General features: G+C 42.2%; 1 protein-coding gene across 1 annotated transcript in view; it reads left to right on the top strand.

The window, feature by feature from the left end:
• Positions 1-19,052, top strand: part of LOC144825021 (indolethylamine N-methyltransferase-like) — a 160,326-nt gene that overhangs the window by 74,153 nt on the left and 67,121 nt on the right. The gene's annotated exons all lie outside the window — the stretch shown is intronic.

The following is a 19,052-nucleotide window of genomic DNA, read 5'->3' as shown; positions in this document are numbered from 1 at the left end:
ACGAAGAATGTCAGTCGACGATTCTAGTCTAGGGGCCGCAGGAGGAGGTCTTCCTCAAACCCCGCCGCCACACAAGCGTTTAACATTACTCGAATTACATGCTCAAGCGTTACAGCGCACGCCTAAACATCAGTCTGTTACAGAAATCAGGCAAACCCTTAACGAATGTGTCTATGATCCAGTTCCAGGCGAATATAATATGGTTTTATATTCCTTACGTGTAAGGAGAGTGACCGAGTATCTAGTCACCTTACCGAATATGAAAGAAGATCTAGATAGAATATATCGTTTCATCCGTACAGGGGATGATCCAGAAAGTATTGGCGAGATTATGTCTCAAAGGAAAGCCGAGATTCAGCTCATGATATTAAAGTTCCTGATCAATTGTCTAATAAGAGAACAAGATTACCCGTCTAAAGATCCCGCCGAAATGAGAATCCTGACAAGGTGGAGTGATAATATAGCCGAGGGTAAGCACAAGACCGTCGGTGCCATGGAAAGTATGTACAAGAAAATTCGTAAAGAAATAATAAGGTTACACGACCAGCGTAAAGCAGCACAAGTAAGCGAGAAAGAAAGTATCTCTGATCCTGAAGAGGAAGAGAACGAGAATCCCGCCAGAATAGCGTATGTAGGAAAATCTAGATTTCCAGATCGCCATTTACGTCTAGAACACAAGTCTATTTTCCATCATCCAGCACCAGAACAAGGTTCTCTAGAACAAGTATTTCAAGCTACCGATCACATTCTGAAATCACGAATCGGTTACAGTGAGTTAAGTACCATGCATGAACAAGAACTAGCCCGATCAGCAGTCCGATGGATTACTGATTCTACCACTTTTCCAGACGAAATAGTGGCACAAATGTTTCTGAAATTGCCCCCAGCCGAGCAACGACTGGTGGGTATGTATATGATCCAGCACCTCATTACTCTGTATGAGGGTCAACATTCTGACCCAGGTCCGTTGCATGATATCCTGAACGAGTTACTCCAGTATAGATGGAGAGGTTTAGGTACCGATTTAATTAGTGTCATTCTAGAACAGCGCCACAAATATAGAACGTTTCTGAACCCGCATTTTGTTCATGTCTCACCCCCAGAAAGTAAATCATTCTACATAGACAGACAGAATCCGTTACGAGAGGTCCACCCAGTCCAAGGGGCGGGTGGCGTCATGCAACGAGTGTTTGTATACACTCCGATTTCAAAGATGGAACTTCTTGAAATGAAGAAATTAATTCCCTGTCATGACAAAGATCCAGCAGGGTTCCATCGAGAATTAAAAGACATGCTCCGTATGGGAGAATACACTTACCCAGACATCATTAAAATGTTAAAGGTCCTGTTACCCGCAGGGGTGTATGAAAAGTTAAAGGAAAAGGAATGGGAGGTGGGAGAGAAAAAGATCGATTGGGCAGCTCTAGAAGCTGAAGACAAGGCACGAGTACCAGGTACCGGTCTTGGAGATAAATGTAAAGAATTACCAGAATTACTGATTCAAGTTTTACCCAGATTATTGACAACTAAGAAGGAAGACTGGGATGCAATCTCAGCCTGTAAACAGAAACAAGATGAAGATATTAGTGATTTTTATTCTAGATTTGAGAAATGTTTCAGTATCAATAGTGGTCTCAAGACAAGTAGTGAGTCATACCCTCATCTTTTCGTTACTAAATTAGTCGAGAATTCAAGTCCACAAATTAAAAACCGAGTTCTGAAAGTCGAAAGCACCTGGCAAGCTAATACTCCGTCCCAGATGCTCCAGATGCTCCAGTATCACCAGAATAGAATCAGAGAAGAGCAAGAACACGAGAGAAAACGTATGAAAGACACGAAAATGAAAGTGCTAGTTGCACAAACTGTTCCTCAAGACAGTCAGAAGAGGGGTCTGAATCAAGCCAGTCATTCTGCAGCTCCTGTTAAAGGGAACTGCAATTATTGTAAACAGCCAGGTCATTTTATAAACGAGTGTGCAGTCCTGAAACATAATATAGCTACTGGTAAGACTAAAGAAAGACCACGTCCGCCTAGACAAGAACAAGTTTCACAGATTCCTCAGTCACAGAATGCACAACAGACAGTTCCCGCACCGCAGCCTATTGCTGCAACACAGCACGTTACATCGCAGATGTACCAGTATGCGCAGTCCGAGTATCCAGAGTACCAGCCATATTCATGAAACAGCCTAGAGAGGGAGGTAGGCTTGCCTCTCATCGAGATACCTGTAGATCAAGAAGGTCCCTATGTTCACAGTCAAGTATTAGGGAAAGACAGAAAGTTTTTGATCGATACAGGGGCAAGTAGGACCACAATTAGTCATGCCGAAGTTCCAGGGGCTCCGCTCTCAGGCTCAAGAAATGTTTCCCTTGGATTTTCAGGAAAGCCAATAGTTAATGAGATATCTAAGCCAGTCACTCTAGAAGTAGGTCCATTGTCCCGTACTACTGATCTGTTACTTACTAAGTCATGTCCAGAAAACCTATTAGGTATTAAGACACTGAAAGAATTAGGTGCAGTTATTTGCTGTTCCCCAGAGGGAATACGTCTGTTCCTACGTGACTTTAAGGGTCACTATGTATTACGAGATTTTGATTCCAGATTGTCTAATGTTCCACAGCATTTATGGGCGCAAGGTCCAACTGATGTAGGTTATATGCAAATCACACCCCATCGTGTGACTCTCAAACCAGGTGTAGTGTTACCCCGAATCAGACAGTACAGATTGCCACCTGAGGCTGTAGCAGCCTTATCCAAAATTATTGACGAGCTCATGGCTCAAGGAGTAGTTGTAGAAACTGACTCCAATGTATGTAATTCTCCGATCATTCCAGTCATGAAACGTACTGATCCGAATGCACCCCCAGTATATCGATTAGTGATTGATTTAAGAGAGCTTAATAAATGTATTATTCCTCAGTACCCAGTTGTCCCAGACATCTCTTCCCTGTTAACAGCCATTGATTCCGAAGCCATGTTCTTCACTGTCATAGACCTCAAGAATGCATTTTTTAGTGTTCCAATTCATCCAGACAGCCAGTTTCTTTTCGGATTTTGTTTAAATGGAAGGAGCTATATGTTCACACGCGCTCCTCAAGGTTTCACAGAAAGTCCTAGTATTTACAGTCAAGCACTTAAGAGACAACTAGACAATATTCACATGCCAACTGACACTGCCCTGCTCCAGTATGTCGATGATCTCCTGATCACAGCCCGTTCTGAACGTGCTTGCGAGCGAGCATCACTTACAGTCCTGTATTTTCTAGCCGAGATGGGGCACAAAGTGTCACCTTCGAAGCTTCAATTCTGTGTCCAGCAAGTGGTATACTTAGGACACTTGCTGTCCAAGAGGGGTAGGCAGTTGACACCAGACCGTATCCAGTTAATAGCGAGTCTTCCCCAGCCCAGAACCCAGAAGGAGGTACGTGCCTTTATCGGCCTTACTTCTTATTGTAGACAATGGATTCCCCAGTATGCATTTCTAGCCAAGCCACTGATACAGTTAACGACACAGGAGGCAGCCGTATCGACTGTCCTCCCTTGGACATCTGAACATACACTTAGTTTCATCGAGTTAAAGAAAGCCCTATGTCAAGCTCCAGTTCTAGCTACACCGAACTACAGTAAGCCTTTTACACTTTTCGTCACTGAACGTGAAGGTACAGCATTATCTGTTCTCACACAAGATCAAGCAGGACAATACAAGCCCTGTGCTTATTTTTCGAGCACATTAGATCCAGTCGCCCAGGCGTTGCCTGCGTGCCTCAAGTCAGTTGCAGCCACAGCACTAGCTATCAGACAAAGTGATTCCATAGTTTTAGGACATTCCCTGACAGTACAAGTCCCACATTCAGTAGAAGTTCTTTTAAACCGAACACAAACTCAGCACTTGACAATTGCACGTTTAACAGGTTATGAATTGACACTGTTCCAGCCACACATAGAAATTAGACGCTGCAACGTCCTGAATCCTGCTACACTGTTACCATCAGTTAATCCAAATCCAGACACACATGACTGTGTGGAAGTAGTTAACATTACGACAAAGCCAAGACAAGACCTGACAGACATTCCGTTACCAGATCCTGACCTGACACTTTATGTGGATGGTTCATGTATGAGAACTAGTACAGGAGAACTAGTCGCCGCGTATGCAGTGACTACTGACACTGAAGTTATTGAAACACACCGTATTGACACTCTGTCCGCTCAAGCAGCAGAGCTAGTCGCTCTGACACAAGCCTGTATACACGCCAAGAACCAGAAAGTTAATGTTTACACAGATTCACGTTACGCATTTGGAGTTGTACACGACTTCGGAGTGCTCTGGCAGGAGAGAGGTTTCATGACTTCTCATGGAACCAAGATTCAGCATGGTCTCCTTATTCAAGCCCTGTTAGATGCCATACATTTACCGACATCCATTGCTATCATGAAGTGCAAAGCACATACGAAAGTTACTGACATTATTTCCCAAGGTAATGATCTAGCAGACCGCACAGCCAAGCTTACAGCACAGACTCCAGACATTCCAGTTAATCAGACACATACTCCAGATCCGACTACATGCATGACAGTTAAGGACCCTACACAAGATGTCATAGATATCCAGTTACATGCTACCCCCGATGAAATCAAGAAATGGTCTGAACAAGGAGGGGTCCAGACAGATCAAGGATGGTTAACGAAGGGTAGAGCCACATGGTTTCTCCCCGATTTTATGGTTCAAGTCATTATCAATACCGCACATAGTCCAGCACATTTAGGAGAAAAAGCTATGTTAGACAGTATCCAGAACATTTGGTTCAACAAGCATTTACGAGCTGCAGCCAAGCAGAAAGTCCGTACCTGTATGATATGTTGTCAGTTTAACCCAGGTAAAAGTGTCCCGGTGGAACAAGGTGGTTTCCAGCCCCCTGACCACCCTTTTGAGGTCCTCCAGATGGATTATATTCAGATGGAGCGATGTCGAGGTTTCAAGTATGTCCTTGTAGTAGTATGCGCTTTGTCCAGGTGGACAGAAGCATATCCAGTCCCAGATTACACAGCCGCGACCACTGCCAAGCAGTTGGTTCGTGAATTTTTCCCTAGGTATGGACTCCCTAGAGTCGTATATTCTGATAACGGTCAGCCATTCTCATCTGAACTCATGAAGCACGTTTCCCTGTTGTTAGGGTACCAGTGGAAGTTCCATTGTGTACGCCATCCTGAAGCAGCCGGTCTCGTAGAGAGACATAATCAGACCCTGAAAATCCGTATTGCCAAAGTCTGTAAAGAAAAAGGTGTGGACTGGCTAGTAGCTCTGCCAGTCGCTTTGTTTTATATGCGCATGGTCGCACATTCCAGATCAGGTCTGTCCCCGTATGAGGTCGTATTCGGCCGCCCCCCTAACATGTGGGGTACTCCTAGACCCCGAAGTATTACTGATGTTTCATGTAATATGCTGACAGATTACCTAGCTTCCTTGATGTCTGCCCTCAACTCATGTCGTTCACAGGTTGCTGCCGCCTTTCCAGACAATACCGAGGTGGCACCGCACGAGATCGTTCCAGGCTCCCTAGTGATGGTCCGGAATTTCGACAGATCAAGTCCGCTGGAACCACGTTGGAAGGAGCCACGTCAGGTCCTCTTGACCACCCGTACCGCCGTCAAGTTGGAAGGCAGAAAAGGATGGATCCACCTGTCTCATGTTAAACTTTTTAAAGGACTAAAATCTGTTTCTAAAAACATTTCCCAGGATTTGAAGGACTGCCAGAATATTGCTCTTAAGGACTGTCCCGCACAGGACATTATTACAACCCCTCCCTTGTTAGAGAAAACTCCGCAGCAGGAGTATAAGTTAAAGCTCAGGTCTAGTAAAATAAGTCAGTCAGTTTGATTGTATAAGTCCTCCCCTAGGTGAAACGGTTAGATTGTTTCTGACATGTATAAAATAGACCCCCATAGTGAGAGAGTCAGTCAAAGTTCAATCAGATGTATCGTTTTTCTAAGTTTCATATTATTCATCAGCATAATGATTTCCTGCACCAGCTATGCGTTCTATCTGTATTTTCCAGTTCCTCATGTAAATATGTCTGCTAATGCTACAGTAGAGCACACGTTTAGTGATCTGCCTCCTCACGAATATTCATACCGCCTCGCTATGCGCAACAACACATTTATCCGTATGTTACATTACTCACACCAGACCAGCAATGCCACTAATTGTTGGGTGTGTGGTCGACTCCCCCCTTTCCAGACACCGAAGGGAGTTCTGCCACTCTTTCCTTATCCATTCTCACACAATGGTTCGTGTGGAGCATGGTCCACGTTAACGTCATCCTCAACAGATATGTCTTTTCTTAACAGTACATGTTTTCCAGACAAGCAAGGTCTCCCCCACAGAACAGGTTTAGATCTAGAAAATGAAGTTTATAATTTAGGTAATTATTCGTCGAATTTCATGGTCCTGAATGTTCAGTCTGATACTACCCCAGACTTACCTGCTATTTCAGTACTACCTGTCAAAGGCGAATTATGTGTCCGTAGTTATGGTTCCATACATGTAGGTCATAGTGATTGTACTACTGTTATCAAGTATAGTGACAGTAGGAAATCTGTTTTCAAAGCTTCACGTCATTCCTATTTTATTTGTGGTCAAACTGCATATGTCCGTCTGCCCCTCGATTGGGAGGGAACCTGTTACATTGCCTTCCTACTGCCACCTGTTTTCCTAGCCCCATCTGATTATCACAGAAACACACATCTAGTACACATTAGACATAGAAGGGAGTCCCCAATTGTCGATTATACTGAAACTACTCTAGAACAGTATACAGATTTCAATAAAGGTTTCTTCTTCTTTGTAGGACCTGTCCAGAATAGTAAACTGATCCGTAGGTTAACAAGAACCCTTGAAGCTGTAGTAAATGAGACTGCCTCTGCTCTAGGTAACCTAACCGAAGAACAATCTGCTATGAGATTTGTCGTTTTGCAAAATCGTCTCGTCCTTGACGTCATACTGGCCGATAGGGGCGGGGCCTGTAGAGTCATCGGATCTAGTTGCTGCATTTTCATTCCAAATAACGCGCCGTCTGTTTATTCAGCTATAACCAGACTCCATAAAATTGCCCATCTGTTACACCAAGATCCAGGCACCTGGACATGGTCCGGTTGGTTCTGGAATATAATCTCCGCATGGGGATGGAAAGTCCTGTCCTTTCTAGGTATTGCAGTAGCGATCATATTTAGCTGCTGCCTCTGTATACAATGTGGCCCTGCGATTTGCAGCATGTGTGCTACCTCTTGTATTCCTAGTCCCAAGCCCCGTTCTAAATCCCGTTCCAAGACAATTCGAGACGAGCAAATGGTACTGTATGAAATGATAGATGGTATCATGAAAATTGATGTTTCCTGATGGAAACGTAGTGACAAGGAGGGAATGTGGAAAAGTAAATTTTGCCATGTTCTGTGTCCCTACGCCTCATCCATCATATGTTATGTGTGCATGACCAATATGCATATGTTATTCCCCATGTCTGATTAATGACGCAATTACAGTTGTGTCCACCTCTGGTATGTCAGTTTCCAGTCCTCGTGAATACTACGAATATCAGGCCTATGTAAAGTTACGTTGCCACGTTTCTCAGTGTGCACGTTATTCCATTATAAAGTCCCCGTTTCCAGGCCTCAAAAGGGCCCGGACATCAGATTCAGCTCCTGTCTCCTGAAAGCCTCGCTGAGGAGCGATACAGCCCCCACCTGTATCCTCGACCCTTCACTTACTTCCTGCCTCGCAGTGCCCGGTGCAGCCTGGCTCTGCCTCTGAGTCTGCCAAAAGTATGTTATAGTTCCAGTTATCAGTTCAGTCCTCCTCTTCTGCATTCCTAAGCTACTGAACTGCATCAATAGTTTCGTCATTGTCTAGCCTATTCGGCTCCACGTTAGAGAAATACTGTATTAATGGTCATTTAATATTCCTCATCACGCACTACATGTAGAATAATGCATGGTCCTGTCTTAGAGTCAAGTTAGCTTTTCCCCTCATGACTTCTAGTTTATATCAACATGTTCCCTAAACATCAGATACCAGATAGGGTTTAGGTACATGTCGCTCCGACCCTCCAGACTCTAGTCTCTGCTCCTAGCACAGAGTTCGTAGCCCCCAGCTTCTCCTAGTAATACGTCATTGCCAGTTTTCGCGCACCATTAGGTTAGAGGTCCCGGCTCCTTAGGTAGCCCCCTCCTATGTTTCCGCCCATTCATGACATATTCTGTTACGTTTGCATCACATGTCTATGTATACTCCCAGTTACACCTACTTTTACTGTTATCTCTCGCGACTGCTACGCGTCACGCCTTCTGCTCCACCCACTGTTACGCCTACTGCAATGTAATGCTATGTGTTTGCGCTATGTATATAAGTCAATGTATTGTTATTAAAAGTTAGCGCGCTCATCCCAGATCAAGCCCCAGCAGCTGCTGGGTCATCCTATGCAGGTTGTCCTGATCCTGTCCTTATGCTGTAATAAACCTGCAGAAACTCCTACTACCTCGAATCTTGACTCTTATTTTATTGAGCTATCTGTTATTCATTCATTCATCCAAAAATAGATCCGGTATTATTTATTTATATACCACAAAGCAGCCAATCAAAACATGGAGTAGAGGTAATGTAAGTCTGCAATGGTGTACACATTTTTTGAACAAACTTTTGGTTATAATGTCATTTAAAAATTCCAACTATATAAACCTGATGAAAGTAAGTTTTCAACTTTAATTACAAATGTTGTGGCTACACAGTTGTTGATTTTAGGAAGAACATTTCTAACTGCAGCTATTATATGACATGATGGTCCCTTGACAACATCCGCTTATTACACAGCTTATTGAAAATGTAAAAAAAGCTGATGTTTCGGAAATGATTCACATTTGTCTATGAAACAATGTTGCCTTTTGACTTAAAAATATTCTTACTTTCTGTTTTCAGAAGAAAGAATTTAGGGTAGGTAACTGGCCTATAATGATTCTAGGAGTTGATATAATTTTATGTACTGTTTTAAATTGCTTTGTGATTAAATGTGATATAGAGAATTAAATAATTGTAGTAGTCATAGAGGTAGTGTAAGTCTGCTTCATAGTAAGCAGTATCAGTGTCATAGGAAATGTGGAACATGAGTGAGCAATAAGGGTGAGATATTACTAGTACAGGATTGTGAAAGTGATCTTGAACGTTTTCTTTCTGAAAGTTGCGGAAAAAGAAAATGACGGGATTTGCTTAGAAGAATTCCAAGAGTTGTAAATGGCTCTTACATGATTTGGCCTTGAGGAGAAGTGCGGTAGAGAGCAAGAAGTCATTTATTGTATGTAACATATTTGTCAAAACGATGGAGTTTTTCTTTCAGAAAGTGGCGGGCTGAAAATAATAACAGCACAACAGAGTATAAGCTGTTCATAGGACATCCTTCAACGTCATGGAAAGTAAGTTACTTTTGAGGAGTTCTGATTTCTGATTGGTTATGTTATATGGGTTTTTTAAACACAATCATTTTGATTGTGTTTTTTTTCCCCGCTGTTATATGATGAATACCTTCAAGTCACTGTTTTAGTGAAATTTGATATATTCTGAGAACAGCAAAAATAAACCATTTAACATGTATAATTAATTCTGTACTTTTTGTATTTATGATATACATTTAGAACTGTGTAGGAGGCATGGAGAAACTGAGGCTTCTGTAAGTGTCAAGGGAGGTGAGTAATGTACATTGCTCTGTTGCATACAGTCCTCACCTTCTGCGTACTCTTGGATATGCTAGACTACATCTGTACAATGAGATACCTAAGCTGAGGAAATACAGGTGATGTGATTGTTAAATGAGCAAAAATATTTGCACGTTTTTCAATTACATCACCTGTGTTTCCTAACATTATGAATCACATTGTGCAGATGAGGTTTAGGCCTGTCCAGGGAGACAGAGGAGGTCTGGCCTTTGTTCAAGAGTGCAGTGGACATGACTCACTTCGTTGGTAGGCCTGCACATGTATTATCTCCTCTGTACTCTTCAACAAGCCTAAATGTAATCTGTAACTCTGAGTAGGCCTCACCTCAAACAAATCTCTGGATAGGCCACACCTTATCGGCATCCTGAAACAATCATTTAAAATGTTAGGGGCAGTTTTATGTTGGCCGTGCGCCTCTTTTGTGCTGCCGTTGTGTCACTTTTGTGACACAGCAGCAGTGCAAAAGATGCACCATGTTGCAAGATAGGCCTCACTTCATCTGCAACAAGATACCGTCAGTTTAAAATGTATATATTTAGGACTGTTTTGGGGGCATGGAGAAGCAGAGGCTTCTGTAAGTGTCAAAGTTGTTGCATACAGTGCTCACCTTCTGCGTAGTCTTTCATATGCTAGACTACATCTGCACAATGAGATACCTAAGCAAAGGAAACACAGGTGATGTGATTGTGGAATGAGCAAAAAAAATTGAACTTTTTCAATTACATTACCTGTGTTTCCTAACATTATGAATCACATTGTGTAGATGCCTCACTTAGTCTGTATCTGACACTCTTTCCTTCACTTCCTCTGTCTCCTCTCTCCCTCACTCTCTTTTCCTTATTCACCCGTTCCTTATATAGTTTACCTTACTCACTTTCTTTTAGTAGCTTACACAACTTCAATTTAGTTTTCTCTTCTATCCTTCTTTTCTGTCACTGAAAGTATCTTCTTTTTTTCTCTTAGTAATTTACTCTATTTCAATTTCTTTTTGTGTCTGACTGTCTATCACCGTTTCTTTCTCTTTTTTTCTGCATGTTTATCTCTAACTTTATTTCTTTGTAAAATTGGATGATTGTCAATCTTTTCCCTTGTCTTTTCTAATTTTTAAATACATGTTTTAATATTTTTCAAATTTTTGTTCTTTCTTTCACAGATTGAAAGTATAAAAATAACAAGTGACTAAGTTAACGACAATTATAAGGTAAATGTTTTGTACTCTTTTCGTTACATTTCTATCACATTTAACTTCTATTAGTTCCACTGCTTCATTTCTTTAACCCTCAGTTTCCTGCCTTTGCTACTTCCCTCATTCCTTTCTCTATTACTTACTTACTCTACTCCTTCCACTCCTTTTCTCAGTCCCTCTGTTCTCATAGTTCCTCACTCCTGTTCTATTACTCTCACTGTCTCTGACTGATCACTCTTTCACTACTTGTTCATTATGCTTTCTCCCTGTAGTTCAAGCGCACTAAGGGGCATATTATCAACACAGGCGATAAAATTATTGCTGCTTTTATTGGCAGAAAACTGCCGCAAAAGCGGCTTTAGCGGCAGTTTTCTGCCGCAAAAGCGGCTTTAGCGGCAGTTTTCTGCCGATAAAAGCAGCGAACATTTTATCGCCTGTGTTGATAATATGCCCCTATGTTATTTACATTTCTTTGCTGTTTCAATCATTCCTTTTCTGTCACTTCTTCTTTTCTGCTTTCTGTTTTTTCACTCTGTTATTCCACATGTTTTAACCTTAGTCACTATCATACATCTTGTTTTATTCCTATTTACTTTTGCTGACTGTTTTCTTAACACTTTCCCTCAGGATTGTTCTTTTAGTCCGGTTCTATCCCCACCTCTCATTCCACATTTTTTACTATTTTTCTTCTTATTTTGAACATTCACTCACATTCTCTAAGAAACTCTTGTTTATTATTCTTCTACTCTCCTTTTTTTCTTTCACTTCCTTATCTATTTTGTTTTTCACAATTATACCCTCTTCCATCTTTTCTTCGGTAAATAGATCTATTAAACAGTATCTCTCTGTTACTCCCTCTAGCTGTCTTTCTTTTAACATTACTCTCTGTTTCCTTCCCTTATACTAACTCTTCTTTTTTTTTGTATTTTTTTTTGGTTCGCTTCCGGTTCGCGTACCGGTGCGCGTACCGGGAAGCGCACCAATGAGAAAAATGAAGTCAAGAGTGCTAAAAATGTTAGTAATTTTTTAAAAATGGGAGGTAGTTCTGAAAAGAACTTTTTTTTTAATGTTTTTGTTGTTTTATATTTTTTTTTATTTTTCTAAACATTTTTTGTTTTTTTGTATTTTTTTGGGGGGAAACAACGAAAAACAGCCATTATAAAGGGCTCAACAAAAAACAAGAAACAAAAAACTGGGAATTAACAGTGGCTCGAGAGGAGCAAAAAAAAAACAAAAAAAACTACTGCTTTCTTCTCTTGCTGCAGTTGTGGTTGTCGATGGAATCATTAATAAGGTAAATGCTTAGTTCCCCGTAGCAGAGGGTCTTTCTGCCAAAAATGCAGACCATTTTTATAACACCAAATTTTTTTTGTATATTTGGTACTGTTTCGCGCCCTTCTGGTGCTGCAAATGAAGATTCACCTGAGGAGGTGCTGGCCTGAAGGTCTCTTTTTTTCTGAGCCAGATCCCGTACCTCAGCTTGTGCCAGATTGTTAGGGTGCCACCTCTGCATGTGGCGGATCATTGTGTAGTTCCCAAATGAATATTTTTTATTTGGGTTGCCCCTGGACATGACCTCGTTGCAAATTAAGCATGTCACCTTCGGGGCATTCACTTTTTTTTGCCCAGCAGGGATGGAAAAATACTGCCATATATAATGAACTTTGACATGGCTTTGTCTTGGTTCTTCAGGCAAGTATGTTCTGGTTTGTTGGTCCTCATCATCTTCTTCCTCCTCTTCTTCAACTCCTGGAAGGATCTGGGGTGGTGGACCTTCCTTTCTGGGTGGTGGTGGTGGTGGTGGGGGTGCACCAGCTGGAGCTACTACTGAAGCCATGTCTCACAAATAGCTCTTGCTTTCTCAAAGAAAAAAGTAAGAATGAGGAAAAAAGGAGGGGGCTTTCATCATTTGTAGAAAAAAAAAGTTGAAAACCAATGAAAAGTGTTATTTTCAGGTCACATGTCCCGACGCGCTTACGCTACGTGCACAGGAGCGCTTACGTTGCGCGCTCCGGGTCGCGCCATGGAGCGCTTCCGGGTACGTTTACGGAGCGCGCCGAAGAAACGCATCACGCGGTTACGCGATGCGTCACGTTTACGCGGCGCATCACGCGACTACGCGAAACGTCATTATGTTGTTTTCGTTTGCGGGAAAAGCACTCACGGGACGCTCCCCGGTACGCGCCCCGGGGCGCTCACCCGTACGTTCACTGGTACGTGCCCCGGGAGCGCCCCGGGGTGCGTACCGGGGCAAATAATAAAAAAAAATATTTACACATTTTAAAATTTCTAATAAAAATTATTACTTTCATACATATAGATATTTGCTATTAAAAAACTTATGAAATTCACTGAAAAAACCATAGGTTATAGACCATATATAGTTTGGAATTAGCATTTACAAAACCTTATTTTACTCACACAAAACCATTGAAATTTGCATATATAGTTAGTTGTACTAACTACATATCGCGCACCCGCAATCCACTGCTGATCATGTCACATATTACATCATTCATGACATGGTCAGTGACATCACTGATGACATCACTGATGACATCTCAAATGACATCACTGATGACATCACTGATGACATCTCAAATGACATCACTGATTGACATATGGGAGTGGTTGTTTCACTGGGTGTAAAGGTTTGAGAGTGTATATGGAAACAGCTGTATGGGTGGGTGAGTGTGTGTATGGGTGTGTTGGTGAGTGAATGGATGTCTCATTGGTGCATGTGTGAGTAACTACAAATGTTTTAAAGCAGTATATGTGAGTGTTGGAGTATATAAATGACTATATGTGAGAGTGAGTGATTGCAAGTGTATCTGTATGGATGAGTGTGTGTTTCTATCAGTGATTGTTTAAGAGAGTAAGTATGTGTTAGTATCTGTATAAATAACGGTGGTAATGTATATATGACTATATAAGCAAGGAAATGGGTTTGTGATAGTTTATTTGCATGACTGACCAGGTGTATGAGTAACTCTTTGGGTGAGTGGCAGTGTGTGAGTGTGTATATGGGTGTATGAGTGGATATATCAGTGGCTGTATAGATGAATGACTGTGTGTATGAGTGACTGTATGGCTTAGTGGGTTGATGTGTGTGTAGGCGCATGAATCACTGAACAGGTATGTACTAACTGCTATTGGTCTGTCTATGGTTTCGATATTGGTGGTCTGTTTTTTAGAGTGGGTGTATGGAAGGATTTATTAGGGTATGAGGAGGTGCATCAGATGATCACATGGATGATGCCATCAGTGATGTCATCAGTGATGTAATTTGAGATGTCATCAGTGATGTCACTGAGCAAGTCATGAATGATGTAATTTGTGATGTTATCAGCAGTGCATTGAGGGGGCACAAGTTATAGTTAGGTCTACTAACTATAATGGCCGAATTTCAATGGTTTTGTCCGAGTGAAATCTCCAACTAACTATAAGGTCCCTGAAACCTATGTTTTTTTCAGTAAATTTCTAAGGTTATTTAAATGCTAATTTCTAACTGTGCCTACAAAGGTAGGACATGTGAGGAAAGAGGAAGAAAAGTGCAGAAAGAAGCAAGACAAAAGCAGAAAGAGGCAACAGAAGTCCAGAAATCAGCTTAATAGACACGGTCCAATATCAGCTTAATAGACACGGTCCAAAAAGTGGTAGGACGTGTACTTATTAATAATCTGCTTGATTGGGCTGAGGAGCAGAATGTCCTATCCCCTTTTCAGGCAGGTTTTCGCAGAGCAACTAGCACTGTAGACCAGGTCTTCCGATTCCAACTGATACAATGGCGGACAGTGGTCCTGGGCGGATGCAGTCTCTATGCAGCTTTCGTTGACCTACGGGCTGCATTCGACCTCGTGCCGAGGGCAAAGTTGTGGGAGGTGTTGGCAGCCCTGGGGGTCCCGATGACTATTTTAACTTTGATCATGAGACTTCATGAGGGCACTTATGCTAAGATCCAATGGGGTGGCTATGGTAACGACACCATTGACTTCCCTGTCGAGCGTGGGGTTCGGCAGGGTTGTTCAATGGCACCAACATTGTTTACTCTTTATATAAATGGAATTGTCCCCCTTATGCAAGCTGAGCCCGTAGATGCTCCCTCACTTGCTGGTGCAAAAGTTCCTATTTTAATGTTTGCAGACGACACCTTAATTTTATCAAAATCCCCAAGTGGTCTGCAAAAGGCATTGGTAATCTTTGACAAATTTTGCTGTGATCACGGCTTGGAGGTAAACGCAGCAAAAACAAAACTCATGGTTTTTAATCCTCGTAGGAATTTTAAATCCAAAATAACCATGAGTGGGCGCCGCCTTGAAGATGTGAATTCTTTTACCTATTTAGGGATACAAATCTCAAATGATAACAGATGGAACCACCACTTGAATCTGGCAGTTTTAAGACACAAACAATTGGCTGGTACCATTATTAAGGAGCATATGAAATCTTTAACTAAGCCAATTAAACCGCCACTAATCATATATGAGTCTAAAGCAATAGGGTCTGCACTATATGGGGCAGAGCTGTGGGGGCAAGAAAACCTCCAGGAGCTACAGAGGTCAGAGAATAGCTTCCTCCGAAAATTAACTGGTACCCCACAGAGCAGTCCCCTCTTGCCACTCAGATATGATCTTGGCAGGAAGGAAATCTCGGCTATGTGTAAACTTCGACCGATATTATATTGGCGTAGAATTTGGACCACCCCCGAGTTGTCACAATATGCAGAAGGATTTGCTGATGTGATTAAAGCAGATCGATTTCATCAAATTAAATGGTTTAGATCATTGAGAACTGCATTATGTGAACTAGGGTTAAGTGAATTATGGTCTGATCCAACCGGGTCATCCTTTCCATCGAAGCTGTTCATAAAAAACCTTTATTGGGAACAGGTTGAAAACAAGAGTCTCCTTAACAACAATAATGGGACTATGACGACTGCCTTCCTTGAAGCTAAACTGTTTCCAATGTTTGAAATGTACTGGGACATTATAACTAGACCCATGGACAGGAAACTGTTTTTTCAAATGAGGGCTGGCTCTCTACCTCTTGGTAATTTAACATCCAAATGGAGAAATGGAGGTCCAGCAACTTGTCCAGTTTGTGGGGAAGGCAATGAGACGTTGGGTCATTTCTTGTTTGTTTGTCATGTATATTCTGTTCCTAGACGTGTGTGGCTGGCCCCCATGTGCAGAAATGTGGGTACTAAAAGCAGCATGGTTGCTTTACGTATTGTTAAAACTACCTCCTTAAGCTGGATTACCATAGCGACCGCAAAGTACTTGGGGTGGGCGTGGGTAACAAGGCAGAGATTGCTAGTAGGGTGACTACTCTCTGCCTAGTTGAACAGAGACTGCTAGTTTATCTATTCTCTGTTCCCATGCCTGGTGTCATTAATTTTTAACTATGTAATTGGATTGTTTTTTAATATGTTTTACAATATGAACTTTGCACCTTGATGGAAATTAACTGGATGTAATGTTATTTTAAATCTCTTTTTATGTGTATTGTGCTTAAAGTCATTCTGACTTAGAAATTTAATTGTATTTTATTATGTGTTTGTTTGTCTGCTTTTATGAGTAACTACTCGAATAAAGCACTTTTGAATTGAATTGTATATGGGTGTATGAGTGGATATATCAGTGGCTGTATAGATGAATGACTGTGTGTATGAGTGACTGTATGGCTTAGTGGGTTGATGTGTGTGTAGGCGCATGAATCACTGAACAGGTATGTACTAACTGCTATTGGTCTGTCTATGGTTTCGATATTGGTGGTCTGTTTTTTAGAGTGGGTGTATGGAAGGATTTATTAGGGTATGAGGAGGTGCATCAGATGATCACATGGATGATGCCATCAGTGATGTCATCAGTGATGTAATTTGAGATGTCATCAGTGATGTCACTGAGCAAGTCATGAATGATGTAATTTGTGATGTTATCAGCAGTGCATTGAGGGGGCACAAGTTATAGTTAGGTCTACTAACTATAATGGCCGAGTTTCAATGGTTTTGTCCGAGTGAAATCTCCAACTAACTATAAGGTCCCTGAAACCTATGTTTTTTTCAGTAAATTTCTAAGGTTATTTAAATGCTAATTTCTAACTGTGCCTACAAAGGTAGGACATGTGAGGAAAGAGGAAGAAAAGTGCAGAAAGAAGCAAGACAAAAGCAGAAAGAGGCAACAGAAGTCCAGAAAGACGAAGAAAAGTGCAGGAAGAGGAAGAGATGTGCAGAAAGAACCAACACAGGAACAGAAAGTCCTCCTGTGTCCCCAACTTTTTGCTGATGGGTACTGGTGGTAACTGACTCTGACTAACCAGGCCTACCGCCAATGCTATGCTAAAAGACAGTTAAAAAAACAGTGAAAACACCTACATACACTAGGGAACACTATGTGTTGGGGTACCCCTGTGATTAGCATGACCACTTCTGTATTTGCCATGAGTTAATGCATGGGTCATTGCATGAGTACATGAGTAGTGACTGGATGATTAGAGTGCTACAAGGAGAGTACATGGAGATTTTATAAGTGCTTAGGTTTTGGAGCAGTGATTGCATAAGCACATAGGATTGGCTCGCTGATTGGAGGATTGCATAGATAGTACCAGGGAGATTACTGGACTGCATAGGTAGTCCTCAAGGCATTGCAGCAGTGCATGTGTTAGTGACTGGGTCATTGCATGAGTACATGGGTACGGAGTGGATAATTAGAGTACTGCAAGGAGAGTGTGTGGTGAACTTATAAGTGCTTGGCTATTGGAGAAGTGTTTGCATTAGTACATGGTAGTGGCTGGGTGACTGGAGGAGTGCACAGGGAGTGACAGTGTGATTGCGGGAGTGCATGGGTATTACCTGGGAAATTGATGGAGCAAATGAGAAGTGTGTAAGTGGGTACAGGACTGTATGGGTAGGGCATACAGGATTGTAACGGTGATCAGTTAGTGCCTGGATCATTGCATGAGTACATATCTACTAACTGAAAGATTAGAGTACTGCAAGGAGAGTGACTGAGTGAATTTATAAGTGCTTGGGTATTGGCGGAGTGTTTGAATTAGTACATGGTAGTGGCTGGGTGACTAGAGGACTTCACTGGGAGTGACAGGGTGATTGCTGGACTGCATGGGAACTACCAGGGGAATTAAAGGAACGAATGGGAAGTGTGTAGGTGGTTAGAGGGCTGCATGGGTAGTACGCAGGGATTGTAGCAGTGCATGGGTTAGTGCCTGGATCACTGCATGACTACAAATGTAGTGACTGGATGATTAGAGTACTGCGAGGAGAGTGCACAGTGAAATTATAGGTGCTTGGGTATTGGCGTAGTGATTGGATAAGGACATAGGACTGGCTGGGTGATTGGAGGACGGCATCGGTAATACCAGGGAGATTACTGGACTGCATAGGTAGTCTTCAATGGATTGTAGCAGTGCATGTGTTAGAGACTGGATCATTGCATGAATACATTGGTAGTGACTGGATGATTAGAGTGCTGCAAGGACAGTGCATGGTGATTTTATAATGGCTTGTGTTTTGGCAGAGTGATTGGATAAGTACATAGTGCTGGCTGGGTGATTGGAGGGGTGCATGGGTAGTGACAGAGGGATTTCTGGAGTGCATGTGTACTACTTGGGTAATTCAAGGAGTGTATCAGTAGTGTGTAGGTGGTTAGAGGTCTGCATGGGAAGTGTTTAGGGGGTTGTAGCAGTGCATGTGTTAGTGCCTGGGCCATTCCATGAGTATATGGTACTGATTGGAAGATGAGAGTACTGCAAGGAGAGTGCATTGTACATTTTTAAGTGCTTGGGTTTTGGTGGAGTGATTGGATAAGTACATGGTGCTGGGTGATTGAAGGAGTGCATGGGTACTGGAAGGGCGATGGCTGGACTGCATGGGTAGTGCCCAGGGTATTGTAGTAGTGCATGTGTTAGTGCATGGGTCATTGCATGAGTGCATGGGTCCTGACTGGATGATTAGAGTACTGCAAGGAGAGTGCATGGTGAATTTATAGGTGCTTGGGTTTTTGCGGCGTGATTGGACAAGTACACACATGTCACATCAGCCCGCCCCCTCCCTTCACCACTCTGCAAACGCACCCCCTGGCAGTTTTTAGGT

Source organism: Lissotriton helveticus, chromosome 3_1, assembly GCF_964261635.1.
Source record: "Lissotriton helveticus chromosome 3_1, aLisHel1.1, whole genome shotgun sequence".
NCBI lineage: Eukaryota > Metazoa > Chordata > Amphibia > Caudata > Salamandridae > Lissotriton > Lissotriton helveticus.
Note: the sequence above shows the minus strand (reverse complement) of the source record. Positions and strands in the feature narration are given on the sequence as shown.